Consider the following 17484-nt stretch of genomic DNA (forward strand, 5'->3'; position numbering starts at 1 on the left):
GAAAATTTGTGAGCATGGAAAGGTATGATGGTGGAATAGTTAGATTTGGAGATGACAAAGCTTGTGTAATCTGTGGGAGAGATTCTATTTCTTTTTTATGGTAAGCATAAAGCTAATGATGTCTTGTATGTTGAAGGTTTCAAGCATAATCTTTTGAGTGTTGGATAGATGGTTGATAAAGGTTATGATATACAACTAAAGGATGGTAAATACAAGATCTTGAATGCCTTCGGTATAGAGATTGCATCTGGGACCAAGACTGAAGGTAACATTTTTCATTTGATTGTTGGTGAGAAAAGTTGTTTGATTTCTCTAATTGATGAGAGTTGGTTGTGGCATAGGAGAATGTGTTATGTAAATTTTGATTCAATGATTAAAATATGTTCTACACATGTTGTTAGAGATCTGCCTAAGATTGTTAAGCCTGCTAATTCGATATGCAAGGAGTGTTAGTTGGGTAAGCAAACAATGATTTCTTTCAAGAGAAAACAACATACATCTGATGGACTGCTAGACCTTGTACATACTGACCTATGTGGACCTACAAATGTTAGAAGTGTGCAGGGTGATAGATATTTTATGTTGCTAATTGATGATTATTCTAGGATGATGTGGGTTGTCTTTTTGAAGGAGAAATCAGAAGCATTGGACAAATTCAAGATATTCAAAGATAAGGTTGAGATTGAGTCTGGGTTGAAGGTGAAGTGTTTGATATCTAATAGAGGTGGAGAATTCTGTTCTGACGAGTTAAATTCATTCTATGAGAAGCATGGGATTAGAAGACAATTATCTATTCCTAGAACCCCTCAGCGGATTGGAGTTGTTCAGAGGAAGAACAAAATTGTTTTAGATGTTGCAAGGACTATGTTGATTGAAGGAAATGTTCCAAAGATCTACTAGAGAGAATCCATTAGCACTATTATTTATACATTCAACAAATTTCACATCAAAGGAGATATCGGTAAGACCCCTTATAATATTTGGTTTGGTCATGTTCCTACTGTGATATATTTTAGAGTATTTGGTAGCAAATGTTACATCAAGGGAGATGAGGATATAGGAAATTTTTATGCCAAAAGTGATGAAGGAATTTTCTTGCGATATTCTACAAAGAGCAAAGCCTACTGGTGCTACAATAATGGGCTGAGAAATATAGTAGAGAGTGCAAATGTGAAGGTGGATGAGAACCTTGGGAAAGAGATCAAAGCATGTGGTTATGATGATGTTCAACATGTTGTTTTAGCTCCTATTCAGACTAAAGAGCCTAAGAAGAATGATCAAGTAGAAATTGTTAATCTAGATGCTGTTGTTACTGGTGATGGAGTGCAGGAACCTAAGAATCAGAACAATCAGAAGACTCAGAGGTATGTAAGATTGAATTATTCTAAAAAATTAAATTAGTGGTGATAAGAACAAAACTAGAAGAAGGTTAGTTACTGAAGAAGTATTTTTTATTTCTAAATTTGAACCTAAAGATGTTGTTGAAGCTTGTAAAGATGAAAGTTAGATGAGAGCTATGGAAGAAGAACTACATTAGATTGAAAAGAATAATACTTGGGAACTTGTGCCTGGACCTAAGGATAAGAATGTTATTGGTACTAAATAGGTATTCAGAAACAAATTGAATGAAGCTGGTGAAGTTGTCAGAAATAAAGCTAGATTGGTTTGCAAAGGATATTCATAGCAAGAAGGAATTGATAATGAGGAGAATTTTTCTTTGGTTGCCAGACTTGAAGCTATTAGACTGTTGCTTGCTTATGCTGCTTATAAATATTTCAAGGTATATTAGATGGATGTTAAATCTGCCTTTTTGAATGGTGATCTAGAGGAAGAAGTCTACATTAAACAACCTGGTAGATTTTCACTATCAGATGATGGGGACATGGTATGCAAGATAAAGAAAGCTCTTTATGGATTAAAACAAGCTGCTAGAGCCTAATATGCTAGACTAGATAAATATTTGTTGATATTGGGATTTACTAAAGGTGTTGCTGATAGTAATCTATACTTTAAGATTGAGAATGAAAACATCATGATTGTTGAAGTATTTCATGATGATATTATCTTTGTTGGTGATGATGACTTGAGCATGAAGTTTGTCAGTGATATGCAAAAAGAATTTGAGATGTCTATGATTGGTGAGATGAAATTTTTCTTAGGTTTGCAGATTGCATAGACTGAAAAAAGGTATATTCATATCTCAAACTAAGTATGTGAAGGAATTGCTAAAGAAGTTTGGATTGGATGACTCCAAACTGGTTGGAACTCCTTTGGTGGTTGGTTGTAAATTGTCTAAGAATGATGAATCTTTGAAAGCTAATCAGAGTTTTTTATACAAATTTATGTTTGGTGGACTATTATATCTTACACTGACTAAACCAGACATTATGCACATTGTGTGTATGGCTACTAGATATCAAGTTGATCCGAAGGAGAGTCATGTCACTATTGTTAAGAGGATTTTTTAGATACTTGAAGGGAACTGTAGATTATGGACTATGGTATCCAAGGAACAATGATTTCATTTTATGTGTCTATACTGATGTTGATTGGGCTGGTGATGTTGATGACCGGAAGAGAACTACTAGTGGAGCATTCTTTTTTGGTAAGAAATTGGTTTTGTGGGCTAGCAAGAAACAAGATTCAGTATCCTTATCTACTGTTGAAGTTGAGTACATTGTTGTTGCTAGTAATTGCACTCAAGTAGTATGGGTGGAGAAAATGTTGAAAGATATCAAAGTTATTCATGATGGGCCTACTGTTATTTACTGTGATAATTTCATTGCTATCAAAATGTCAAATAATTTGGTGCAACATTCAAAGAATAAACATGTGTCAATTAAATATCATTACTTGAGAGAGAAAGTTAGTGAAGAAAAGGTGAAGTTGGAGTATATATATACAAAGAAAAAATACCTAATATTTTCACTAAACCTTTGCCTATAAATACATTTGTCTATTTGAGAGACAAGTTAGGGGTATCCACCCCTCCTAATGAGATCTAGATGCATTGAGTTGCATCAATCTAGTGGATTTTAGAGCTTTATTGCTTTATCCGGATTGGTGAATTGGTACTGCTCCTCTGCTGGAGTAGTCTATTGACTTGGTTATGTATTTCAAGGAGAGAGAGACTCATGTTTCTATTTTGGAGAGAGAGTTTGGTTATCTATTTTGAGATATTTTTCATTGTTATCAAAGGGGGAGAGAGATGATGTGAAAAACTACTTTACCTGTACTAATCTTAGGGGGAGTTTCTGGAGATATCTGCTTTTCTTTGCATTGATTGTTTTTCACATTCATATGTTGCCATCAATACCAAAGAGGGAGATTGTTGGATATTGTTGAGAATTGTTGCTCCTAGGATATGTTGTTATAATTGATGTCAACATATCCTTGTGTATTTCTCTAGTGATTGTAGATTGGAAAGATCTTATGATCTGGTTTTGTTATTGTTGTTTTGCTGATCACTATTTTACAAAGTTCGGTATATCCTCTGGTATATTTCGGTGTGATCAGATCATGTGCTGAGATTTTGGGATATTTTTTGGGATGGTCTTGTGTATCTTCAATTCAGATGGCTTGTGATTTGGTGCTCCGCAAGTTATCTTTCTTTGTGACATTTGTCAATTGGTTGTGTTCTTGAGCTTTCAGACATTGACCATTGAAGATTTGAAAAGTGGTGTTGGCACAGCTGTTCTTGATGTTTCTAATGTGCTTACTGATGTTTCCTAGTCATGGCCTATTTGTTTTGGTGATCTGCATTGATCATTGTGTGATTTTTTGGTGGTTTTATGAACTGGTGGTGATTTGTGTGTTATGCGATTTTCCTGGTGGTGTAGCATGTTGTGGTTGATCTTGGCATGATTTTCTTTGGAGTTGAGTGATTGGGAATTTGATTTAGGACCGTGCTATGCTATGTAAATCATTATATTGGGCCATTGGTCAATCTTTGTATCGTCTAATATAATTTTATATTTGTGAGGTGAGGGTTAGTGTTTAGTTGACCTTGTTATCAAGGTTGATGAATTGTATATATAGGTGATATATTCATGTAGTTTGTGTGTTGATGGTGTGTTTGCATTATTAGAGAGAGGTTATTGTGTGAACAATTGATCTATCCTTTGGTGTTAAGATTGAGGTGAGATTGGTGTTGCAGAGTAGACAACTATACTTAACTAGAACTGTAATTAGGCATTTGGAGATGTTATTCTTCCATTTCATTTCTTCTAGATTATAGTCTGAATCTTATTGTAATTTAGTGAGACTTCCCTAAGGGTCATAGCCTTCTGGGCCATTAATATTGAGCAATGAGCTCTAGGCAATGTGCCTAAATGCATGTGCATTCCCCATTGTAATATTTTTTCATACTACTACAGAGTATCATCTTGCTATGGGTAGGTTCCCACTGTGGTTTTTCCCTTAACTCAGTTTTCCACGTCAAAAATCTTGGTGTTGTGTGTTGTGCTTTCAGTTTGTTTATCTATCTTATTATTGCAATTTATCAAATTTGTTTTTGGTGGTTAAGTTTGTGTATCCGATGAAGACTCATTCACCCCCCCCCCCCCCCCCCGCCTCTCAGTCTTCCTTCTTGATTTTTGCTAACAAATATCTCATCAATGTTTTTGGCTTCACTATTGGATATGGGGGAGACTAAGGTGATGACGATGTTAGTCCCAACCGGTGCTGAGAGGGGAGGGGTGAATCAACACTTTATCATTTTTTTTCAATTAAAACTTTTAACTCAAATCTGCACTAACTTAATATTCATCAGTATACATAATTACTGCATAAGAATATGCATGCGTAAAAAGAGAGGAGAAGGCAAGGCAAAATCACTAGCTAAGAAAACAACAAAGAGCTCCTACAAATGAAACTAGAAAAGGAAAAAGGGAAGGTAAGCCCCACACAAACAAAGGCAAGGCCACGGTAGAAAGCTAAAAGGGAATTCAAACAATTTATGGAGGAAGAAGAGAAGGAGGAATCTATAGAAGTGTTGCAAAGAGTGTCATAGGCATAAGTAGGTAGAGTGAATATAGTAGAAGAGAGGGGATCCAAGAAAAAGAAAACAAAGGTGTCTTTATAATCTCAAACAAAACAAAAATGAAATGGTAGAGAATATAAGGCAAGTCTAATCATTGTATATATTAGCATTTAGGTATCCCTGTAACCTCAAACAAAAAAAACATGAAATGAAAGAGGACATAATGGATGTTTGATTGTATAGGTCATTGCTCATACTAGGAATTTCCTTATAAATAGCGTAGATATATCCTCTAGTCTCCAACATAAATAAATAGTTTATTTTAAAAGTAATACTATACTATAATGCATTGAATCCTCACTCCATGCTAGACATAATCAAGGGTTTTTCTAAATAATTGGTTAACACAATAAACACAAAAAGGGAAGAGGCAATAAATATAGAAAAAAATATTAGAAAAGAGGTCATAGGACAAGTAGTGGTAGATCTTTCTCCCATTAATAGGGACACATTATGACAAAGAAAAAATACAAAGTAAATATATAACTATAGATTAAACAACCTCTTGTCACATGATCATGGCATAAAAGAAAAAGTTAGAAATAAACCCTACAAGCCATACAAAAAGCGTATAATAACTTGTTAGTACAAAAAATAAAACAAATTCAGCTATAGCAACCAAACTATTGCATATAGGAAATATGTATGGAGTTGCATGATGCCACCACACAAGAAGAAGAGGAAATGAAAAAGGTTCAAACAAAGGTAGTAGGATCTAGTGGTAGTATAAAAATAATAATAAACAACAAGAGAAATGAAAAGAATAAACCTATGAAAGACATGGCCAAATGTAGGAAAGAATAAGAAAAAAGAACAACTTACTAAAAAAGGCCCTAATAGCTAGAATGAATAAAACAATTGGAAAAAATAGGAGAAAATTTGTTGCTTGAGCCAGTCTATTGTGGACAAAATCGGAAACAGAGATAAAGAAGTTGAAGAGAACTTGAAATGATATGAACATGTTTTATCAAAACTTGTTTAGGTTCACTTATTTCAACTAAGACACTAAAATTTCATCTACACAACCTAGAAAACCAAAAAGCTCAACCTCTTACAATTTAATGAAGAATTTGAAAAAGAACATTAAAGTACAAATTTAAAACATGTATACTCAATATCAATAGTTACAAAATTAATTGAAAATTTTGAGTGCTTAGATAAAGTGACTAAGTGAAGTAGTTAGTTTGTTGCTATCTTACTTATCAAGGACTCTAATTTATGCAAAAATTGAAGATTCCCTTGAGATTTTGGACTCGATCACCATACATTACTCAACAGTAATTAAAATCAATGAACATATAACCATTTACTAAAAAAAAGTATTCCATAATGAACACATATACTCAACTAAACTAGTCAACAAGAACATTTTACCATTGATATAAATAAATTTGTTGAATTTTGACAACTAAAATACAAATTTAATATCCAAGATATTTTGTATATTGAATAATATTAAAATAAATGTAAAGATATTTTGTCTATTGAATAATATTAAAATAAACGTGATTGAATTTGGTTATCAAATCATTGATAAGTTAATAAATGGATATTTCTTGGTTGATGCCTTGTATTATTTTTTATGTATTATTATCTTTAGTATCTTTAGTCGATGTCAAACAACTGTTGTATATGGAGCAACAAAGAATGGTAAGTTTCTACTTGAAACTAATCTTCTGATCTAATGACCCAAAAAGGTACTTTTGAACAAACTTATTTGATCATTAGTATATGCTCTCTATTTGATCATTATGTCTCATAATCTCTTCCATATCATGATATTGTTACATTAGCATCTAAAATATAGATATACCATGTTACACCAAATTCCATCACTCCTACCAATTTCAGATTCATAGGCATCCTTGTGCAAGGTCATGCATTCTTTAGTTGAAGGATTCCAAGGAAGCGTAGAGCTTTGAGGTTGGGTGGTAAAGCACTCCAATGAAGTTCTTGCCTATGGTTCTCTCAAGCAGTGATCATAAGGCAAGAGTGCCTATCAAGATTGTCTTTAGTTAAATGTACTTATGTACTCTTTGTATTCAACATTATGGTCTCTTGTAAAGGAAATACTTTCCTTATATTTTTCCTAATATTTGGGCTTACGTATTTAGATGTTATGTTATAATATAATAATATGGACCTCCATTCTCTTATATATTTGAGCATGTCACTTTAATTTATACTTAACTATGTGTAATTTGGTGTATTGTGTTATTCTGATATTGTAGAGGACCTTACAATTCCCCCCATCCATGGGCTTAGGTGGGTTGATCTCGCTATTAACTATAGGGTTGGAATGGGTAGGTAAAAATTGATTTAGACATGGATTATAGAGGCAATCTGAAATTTTGTGGTGTTGGATGTATGATTAGGAATCATAGGGAGACAATATTGAGGATAATGTCAAAGCGAATGAGCATAAAAAATAATAATGAAAAATTTCAAGCCACTTTTCTTGGATTGAATTGTGGGTTAGAACTAAAATTGAATCCTTTTCATCTTGAAGGTGATTCTTTAATAATGATGAATGTTATATGTCAAAAATGGACCCCAAACTAAATAGTAAGAAAATGGTTATTTCTAATGTGGGAGCTTATTAGCTAATTTGAAGACTTAGATTGTCACATATATACTAGAAAGGGAATGATGTGTTAGTAAGGCGGTGATAGAAGTGATTGAGGAAATGATAATGATGCAAGGAAATATGGATGGAGATCACCATAATTTTTAATATTAGTCAAGGGAAAAGAGATCATCATTACACTTTATGTCAAAGTAGTGAAATGAATTTTTAAAGGGTGAAGGATGAAAGACATCATCAATTTTGAGATGAAAGTGTGTAAATAAAATACCATGTATAGTTGTAGTTTATTTTAAGGAACTTTCGACTACCACAGATGCATTCTAAAAAACTACGTTGAGAGGAAATATGGACACCACGTTGAGGTTAACCTACTCACACAAACAAATGGAATTCCTATGTGAGATTTTGGATAAGAGACTTAAGAGAATCTTTAACATACATTGTGGACTGATAATTTGTGCAATGAAGGGACTTTTGGGTGAGGAGTTTCTATAAATAGACCATTGGTATAGAGTTGATACCGATATCTTGTCAATAATTTTGGCTTCAATGCTAGATATGGCAGAGACTAAGGTGATGGTGGGTACTCTTTCCAAGATACTAATTTATAAAATATTGTTGGGCAAGCTAGATGAAATTTTGGAGAATATGGTGGAGGTCATAAGCATTCCTCTACAAAGGATTTTTACATCATCAAGGTTTGGAGCTATGAAGTAAAAAAAATATCCATAATTTTTTCCTCTTCTCCTTCCTTCCTAGGCATAGGGGGTTATGGAAATGAATTGTTTTTTCTTGAAGAGGATGCTTCAACTGGTACTAGAGGATGGAGTGGCTTAGTTGCAAAAATAGATAAAAAGGATATTTTGGTGTAGTTTGAGGGCAATGAGGTGCTTAAGGATGTAAACATGGAACCTAAAGATGCATACATGGATGGAGATGATGAGGAGGAGCATGATAGATGTGAGATAGATTATCCAAAAACATAAAAAGGGAAGTTATTATTGTAGCCATCGATGTAGAGGTATAGAATTGTGGGGATTTAGTAGTACTAGTTTAAATAAATTCAATTTTGTATGATTTTTGGGGGAGAATAAACTTAGTTGTAAGTTTATAAACGTAGTATGAAGATCTTCATTTTTCTCTCACGGAGCTTATTAATATGATAGATGGGTCTCCATTTTTTCTCACATGGAACCTATTGGAAGGTTGTATATGTGCAAATATTGTTGTAATATCAAGGACATTTAAGAGATACTATATATTTTATTATACATTTAATATAATGCGTGTATGGGTGCAATTCCCTTGACTACTATCCACTAAACAAAAAAAAACATAAATATTATGATTCCTATTATCATAGGTTAATTTGGGACATACCTGCAAAGAACCGTTAGGCAACCATGACACCAAGTTCTATGCAAACTAACCTAAAAAATAAATGAATTCAAAATGAATTTAAATGAAAATAAAAATGATTATACCTAGCATTGAATCCATGACCTCCATTGTTCTTCTTAATCTTCTTGTATGATGGCTCTCAAAAATTATGTGTTTACAAAGAAAATTTGAAAGCGAGTTGTTGATTTGATAGCATGAAGATATCGAAGGCATCCATTGTCAAAAATGAGCAATGAGAGCTCAATTTCTAGATAAATTGGGATTGATTGGATGGCTAATATTTATTTTGGATTGAAAGTAATCAATAGACAAAATTTAATGAGAGGACTTGTTAAGTGAGGATAAATAGTGTAGTGTCATAAAATTGTGACCCATGCAATTTTAACCACATTTTGGGTCCCCACCTTGGCGACATCATCTCCTTCCTTAACTGGGACCTATTTCTGCATTTACACCCTTCTCTCTTCCTCCTTTATGTCTTGTGTCTTCTTTAGACTCTATCCAGACCCCAAAATAGGGAAGGACAAGGGCGTGGCGCCCCTGTCCCCACCTCTTAGGGTGGCCCTATGTTCGGTCTGCCCAATCTCCTATGCATTTCTTGTCTTTGGGATTTTTTATTCCTCTTTGTCAGCCTTCAGTGGTTGAAAATTAATCCTTGAGGCATATATAAAAGGAAATTCAATAACCTCATTCAAGGACGGATGATGGATGAACAATGAAAAGACAAAAAGAGAGCGTAAGGAGAAGATACAAGATTTGATGGTCATCATCAAGCATTCAAGTCTTCTTCATTCATCCATTGGAGCAACATTACAACATCCATTTGCAATCATGTGTGTGTATTAGGGTTTTATCATGATACATACCATTCCATACAACATTTGTGGTTACATTCAAGAAGCAAAGCAATCATTGTCAACAAGTTGCAGATCTACAAGGTATACATCTCCATTGTTTACATTCAAGCATTTACAATTACTTTCTTTCCAGGTTGATTCCTCAACCAAGGTTTGAATGAGGCAAACCCCTATCCACAACCCCCCTTTATTCTCTTTTTTGTGTGTAGGTTGTAGGTGCGCAATTTTAATTGCAGGTTTATGCTTCATTTGCAGAGACAGAAGAACCCTTTTCATTTCACAGATTTTGTGGTAGACCATGTACATTCCCGCCACGGTCTTGAAGACTTTTCTCCAAATTTGTAGGGCAAATTCATGTCATTTTAATTATCTTGGATCCAAAGTTACAGCACGATCCCAAACTGGTAGCTCCTCATTTCACTCATTTCTTCTCCCTTCTCCACATAGTCAACAAGTCAACTTTCTCATTTATAAAAGAGGGTAAATCACACTTCAACCACTTGCAATCCACTTAGAATTCACATCTTTTTTTCCCTCGGATTTAGATCTAGCAGATTCAACCCCTCTTTTAAATGTAAAGTTCTTCCCAATTGAAAATCATCCTAGTGGCTTCCTTTCTCTCTCCTAGGTGGGGAGTCACTAGGATCCAATTTTCCACTTTACATTTTGGTGAACCCGACATCTTACGCATTAATTCTGATTTCTCATTCTTAGATCTGATTAATTGCAAGTTGAATTTCAAATTTTTCATTTTCAAGTTTGATCTATTTGCAAATTTTAGAGGTTAATTGCATAAAAACCCTAATTTTTCATTTTGAGAAAATTAAGCTTGTGAGGTGTAAAATTGTAATTAATTGTTTCAGATTTGATTTCTATTTCAAAATTGCAATTCAAATCTATCTCTTTATTTTGAAAATTCAGTAGTTAAATCATAAAACCCTAGTTTTTAAGATTCTTCTATTTTCGACCTTTGACTGCGATTTTGATCGATCTAGACATCTCCAAATCGGTTGTTTTTTTTGGATTCCACATTAAAATCATAATCTCTACCATCCTTGAAAATTTTGAAAAAAATTGGTCAGATTGTGTGCATTCTGGCCATGGTCCTTGGTTTTTCCCAAAATTTCGAGAGACGGAATTGATTGAATTTTTCTGCTCAAATCCAAAAAATTAGCGCGCTTTATCAATTTTAACACTCTCTAAGGTCAAACACAAATTCAAAACTCATCAAATTCAAATCTTAAAATTAATTTTCATAGAAGGTCCTAATTTTAGATCTGCTTTTTCAGCAAATTCAGATTTTGCTTAAGAGACTTTTAATGGCAATTAATAAATTGGATTTACTTGCTCTTCTGCATGTGAGTACATTTCTTTTTGCATCTATCTACTACAATCATATTTCGGATAAGAGTTTCTTTCATTTCCTATTGCTTCTCTTTATTCATAGCACTTGGTCATATTGTGTTGTTAGGATTTCCAGATTATTTTCTTTTCAATTAGATCTCAAATCTTTCATGTATCATTTATCTTTCATTTATGTTAATCATCTTAAAGCTTTTGTAGATCCTAAACCTAGACATCTTAATCTTTGTACCTCTCCTAGGGTATCTTATGTGAAATAAATGAGATCTAATGCTTTACCCAATTATCTTTCTACAAGAGAGAAAGCATTGGAATGTAATATGGATCCATCTTCTTCTTCTTCACATACCCTTGAGCAAGGGGGGCCATATGACAACTTCAACATTCTTACATCTTTAGATCCTCCTTATTCTCCTAGGACCTATCTTCAACATCAAAGTCTATGTAGGGAGGATGATATCATGCATTTTATTCATGACCTTTCTCCTCACATATAAATTGCTAAAAATGAGCTTTTAGATGATGAAGATATTCCTCCCCAATCTTCCAAAAAGGATAAGCTTGATAAAGGAAAAAATATTGTCATTTCACATGATACTCCTCCTTCATCTACAAATCCTTTTCTACCTCCTTACACATCAGATTTCAAAGAAATTCATGATCTTATTCCTCCATCTAGTCAATTGCAACATTCTTATAGTCGTGGCTTTCATATAATCATAAAACAAGATTTTAAAGAACAAGGAATTGGGAAATTTGAGCATGGAATTCGTGTTCCTATAAACCCTCCTACACAAACTACTAAAAGAGGCCTAGGAAGTGGTACCTCTCTTTCTATGGACGAATTCATTAGGCTTAAAAGTTTTAAAGATTACCTTCAAAAACAACAAATCAAGAGAGCCCACAAGAATGCTTCTTATTCAAAGCATCCTTTTTGTTCATTTCATCATACCCATGACCACAATACTAATGATTGCCCTGGTTTTCAAAAATCTATTCAAGATGGCATAGATAGTGGCAAAATTAGAATTGTGGATAATGAAACTCCTTCTTCTAACAAACCTTCTTCTTCATGGGAAGATGATATTTACCATCCTGATAGATTAGCTGCAAGAATGTATTGGAGATTGAAATATGACAAGAAAATTTCCTTTCCTTCTCAAAATAAAAACAAAACTCTTAAGCAAGTGAAAGGTATTTAATATTGCATTTTTCATGATTTATATTCACATTCTATTGGAAAATGTTATGCATTTAAGAAATTTGTTCAACTACAATATGATCTTGCACACATTTGTCTTATAGAGGATCTAGTTGTATTTCTTGATAAAAACATTGTGCCTTAGCACTTCCTTTCCCTTCATGTTGCTCTTCACCCTATGGCATAATTAGCCCATTTACTGGGGGATCTTTATCATTAGTGGTGGTATTGTTTCACTTTAACATACTTTGGGGTAGAAACATGAAGTCTATTTTTCTTCTTCTTTCCATACATTTATCTCTATCTTGGTGCATTTTTCATTATTAGATATCTTTTCTTGCATAGGGCTATTCCTATGTGAGCATATAATTTTTCTTTGGTTTTCCTCTTTGCTTGGAGAGGGGCATCTTCAATGAGTACTACACTTCTTCTCTTTCCTTCATTCTCTTGGAAATATTCCCTCTTCTATGGTTTTGATTATTCACAAATATGATATGCACCTTAGCAAGGAATGATCTCTTGAGAAGCATGTATCCTTTCCCTCAAAGGATTTTGTTCCACTAGGATGACATATCACTTGAAACTAATCACCATTAGGAAATGTGTAATATTTCTCCTTGTTCTCCTCACTTGGGGGGCAAGGATTTTCGCTCCTTTTCCTTGTATCATTATTTTATTTACGAGCTGCAATTTTCATATGTAATTATCATTTCTTACAATGGTATGCTTTTATGATTAATCTCCCTTGGGGAGTATATGATGCTTTGTCTTTCTTCCTTTCGAAGATTACCACTTTTTGAGACATGTATTTTACATTTACCAATGCCTTTTCTTGCATGCATTTGTGTAAGTTTATTACACATTTGCTTATGTTTAAGTTCTCTCTAGTAGATTGTGTAAGCTCTTCTCATTTTCCCTTAGCTTGGGGGGAAATGATCCTTCTCTCTCTCTTTCTCTAAGGATCCACTTTGCCCTATTAAATGGATGGTGTGAGTTCTATTACTTGATGTCATTACTTGTGTAGAATTGTTAGTTATTGGCTCAAGGATTCTCTCTAATATAGGAAGTGTTAATCCTTGACTACAATCTCTTTAACACTTGGTAAGGTACATCTATGATAAATCCAACCATCCCTCTGGGGGCTAACAATAAGTCATCCCTCATCAAGAATCCCTTTCACCTAGAAATAGGAGGAAGGATTGAATTCTTGTTCTTTCCTTTTCTTGTTCTAGAAGATGTTATATTTATCTAAGACAACACCTCTTGGGAGCAGATGTATTTTGAACAAAGATCTCTTCTCCTCCAAGGATCACCTTTACACTTACAACAAGTATTCCCTCTCTCTCTTGGATTTATGACATTTTTGCATAGTGGATATCTTCTTTGTGATGAAGGTAGGTATCCTTGTTCTACTTTCCTTAAGATATCAACATTAGCCTATGTTGACATCTTAAGGGGGGGGCACCCACACTGCTCCTTTGTACTATACTTCTCTCATGCATAGAACAATGGGACATTCTTGGAACCAGAGGGAAACCTCATAGAGAAAGATGTCGTCACTTTTTGTATAGTGGGTCATTCTTGGAACTAGAGCACGGTCTCTTAGAGAGAGATGTCTTCACTTCTTCTTGTCTTGTACAATGAGACATTCTTGGAACTAGGGGGAAACCTCTTAGAGCAATATATCATCACTTTTCTCTTGTACAGTGGGTCATTCTCAGAACCAGAGTATGGCCTCTTAGAGCGAGATGACACCACTTTTCTCTTATGTGGGGTGATTATTCTCGGAACTAGAGCATGGTCTCTTAGAGAAAGATATCACACCTTTCTTAACACTTGTACTATATATTCTATATAGGTTGTAGCGTACTCAGGCATAGACTCCTATGAGGCGCTTCAAACCTCACTTGCACACATGTGCATGAGGTTTAGTGGAACTAACGGAGTTCTCACTCTCTCTCTCTTTACATGGATCACCTAGGCAAGCTCTAGGGGTGTGATTTTCCATGTCCTTCTCTCCATGGATCACCTATTTTTAGGGGCGAGATTTCCATGGTTTATTTCTTCTTCGCCTTTCTTCTCATGGATCACCAAAGTGTGTATTCATGTTCTCTCTCTTCTTCCTCTCATGAACTCATAGTTTTATTATTGATAGTTCATGGATGATATCATCTTTGCTCTTATATGTACTTGCTTGTGTTTATGTGATGGCATTGGTCTTTGTGTCCTGATTAGTTGTTGAGACATCTGAGCTTGAGATCTCTTCAGCTAGTTATTTTGTCATCTTTTGTCATGTTCTTGTTGTGTGTCTTTTTGTGCTTTGTCTTTGTTTTGTGTGTCTTGTGCCTTTTTGTTTTATGTTCTCTTGCATATGTCGGCATGAGTTAAGACCCTAAGATTGGGGGATTTTCGTTCCTTAATATTAGCGATGTCTTATACTCCTTGTGGTATTTCTCCACATCTGTCATCTAAATCTCTCTTTTCTTCTACTTTACCAGCAGTAGTGGCATAAGCCATACTCCTTCTAAAGTGGGGGCTAAATGTAGTGTCATAAAATTGTGACCCATGCAATTTTAACCACATTTTGGGTCCTCACCTTGGTGACCGCATCTCCTTCATTAACCAGGACCTATTTCTACATTTCCACCCTTCTCTCTTCCTCCTTTACGTCCCGTGTCTTCTTTAGACCCTATCTGGGCCCCAAAATAGTGCAGGACAAGGGCGTGGCACCCCTTTCCCCACTAGGACAGTGGCATGGCAACTTTGTACCCCTAATACAGGGGTGTGGCACCCCTATCCCCACCTCTTAGGGTGGCCCTACATTCAATTTGTCCAATCTCCTATGCATTTCTTGTCTTCGAGGTTTATTATTCCTCTTTGTCGGCCTTTAGGGGTTGAAAATTAATCCTTGAGGCATTTATAAAAGGGAATTCAATACCCTCATTCAAGGACAAATGACAGATGAACAACGAAAAGACAGATAGAGAGCTAAGGAGAAGATACAAGATTTCAAGGTCATCATCAAGCATTCAAGCAATCAAGTCTTCTTCATTCATCCATTGGAGCAACATTACAGAATTCATTTGCAATCATGTGTGTGTTAGGGTTTTATCATGTTATATGTCATTCCATACAAAATTTGCAGTTACATTCAAGAAGCAAAGCAATCATCATCAACAAGTTGCAGATCTACAAGGTATCCATCTCCATTGTTTACATTCAAGCATTTGCAATTAATTTCTTTATAGGTTGATTCCTCAATCGGGGTTTGACTGAGGCAAACCCCTTTCTTCTCCTTCCTATGTGTAGGTTGCAGGTGCACAGCTGTAATTGCAGGTTTGGGCTTCATTTGTAGAGACGGAAGAACGCTTTTCATTTCGTGGATTTTGTGGCGAACCATGTACATTCCTGCCACAGTCCCGATGACTTTTCTCCAAATTTGCAAGGAAAATCCACGTCAGTTTAATTAGCTCAGATCCAAAGTTACAACATGATCCTGAACTGGTAGCTCATCATTTCACTCATTTCTTCTCCCTTTTCCACATAGTCAACAAGACAACTTTCTCATTTACAAAAGAGGGTAAATCACACTTCAACCACTTGTAATCCACTCAGAATTCACATCCTTGTTTCCCTTAGATTTGGATCTTGTAGATTCAACCCCTCTTTTGAATGTAAAGTTCTTCCCAAGTGAAAATCATCCTAGTGGCTTCCTTTCTCTCTCCTAGGTGGCGAGTCACTAGGATCTAATTTTCCACTTTACAAATAGGAAATTGCATTTCCAAGTGGAGGAAGAAACGGAAATGAAATAGAGTTAAGTGAAAATAATTATTGGAAACATTTATTTTCAACAAAATATGCCATTTGAAAGTGGAGGAAAAGAATAGTGATGAATAAGTTGAATTGAGAGTTAAAGGGAGATAGAAATTAGCAAGTAGAAGAGTTAAGTCATAATGAAAATTGGAAGGTGGAAGAGTTAAGTGAGGTCATAAATATATAAATAAAATTCATTTATTTCAGCCACACATGGTAATTAAATAAATTAAAAATTTATTTATTTAGAATAATTTAGAGAAAGGGATTAAATAATTAAAATAATTATTTAATCATGGAAGAACCATTAACTTAGAATAAAGAGATTAATTAATTAAGTGAATTATTTAATCGAAAAGGAATAGTTAGGATTAGTCGATTAAGATCAAGATTAATTTATTAGAAAGAGATAATGATGAATATTAATTAAATAATGAAGATTATAAATAATTAATGGTTTATAAGAATAATAATTAAATAATTAAGAATTATTTAATTATAGGAAATTAGAAGAAGAAAATTAGTACTAATTAAATAATTAAAATTATTTAATTATTTTAGACGACAAAGGTTAGTGAAAAGTGTCGTCAAAGACTTATGATAATTTTTGGTGTCTACACCTTCTTATTCTTTAATATTTTGGATTATTTGTTACATTTTCAACCAATCAATTTTATTTATCTATAATTTTTATGATGTTAAAATCTGTCATGTTTGCTTCTAATTAAAATGATACATTTTTCAAAATATAAGTTTTGATTTATTAAAGCAAGATAAGCCAGACCTTTTACCAAACCACTTAACAGAAACTACCTAGGGCACATGAGGGGTGCACACCCAACCAAAAAACTAAAGCCAAAACCAAAATATGCAAAAAAACAACCAACAAGAACAGAACCGTTACACCAAGAAGCAAAAAACAAACCAAATAACCAACCACCCACCATAGATGGAAAGGAATGGCCTACTAAATGGGGAATGATCATCTTGCCATTCATGGCATAGCACTTTAACTTTATCATCAAATGATAGTTTTTTTTTACAATCTTTCCCTAAGGACAAAGCCACAAAATCCAAAGTAGCCTTAAAAACAAAGGTAAGGGGGTTTGTTGTCATACAAGGAGACTCTAGATATCTCTTCATCTTCACTTTCCTTCGTTTAAAATCCTCATGGATAGCATGTAAAGAGGCAAAATTCTTCATTGCCATTTCCTTTATCAAA

The sequence above is a fragment of the Cryptomeria japonica genome, chromosome 10 (assembly GCF_030272615.1).
Source record: "Cryptomeria japonica chromosome 10, Sugi_1.0, whole genome shotgun sequence".
Classification (NCBI taxonomy): domain Eukaryota; kingdom Viridiplantae; phylum Streptophyta; class Pinopsida; order Cupressales; family Cupressaceae; genus Cryptomeria; species Cryptomeria japonica.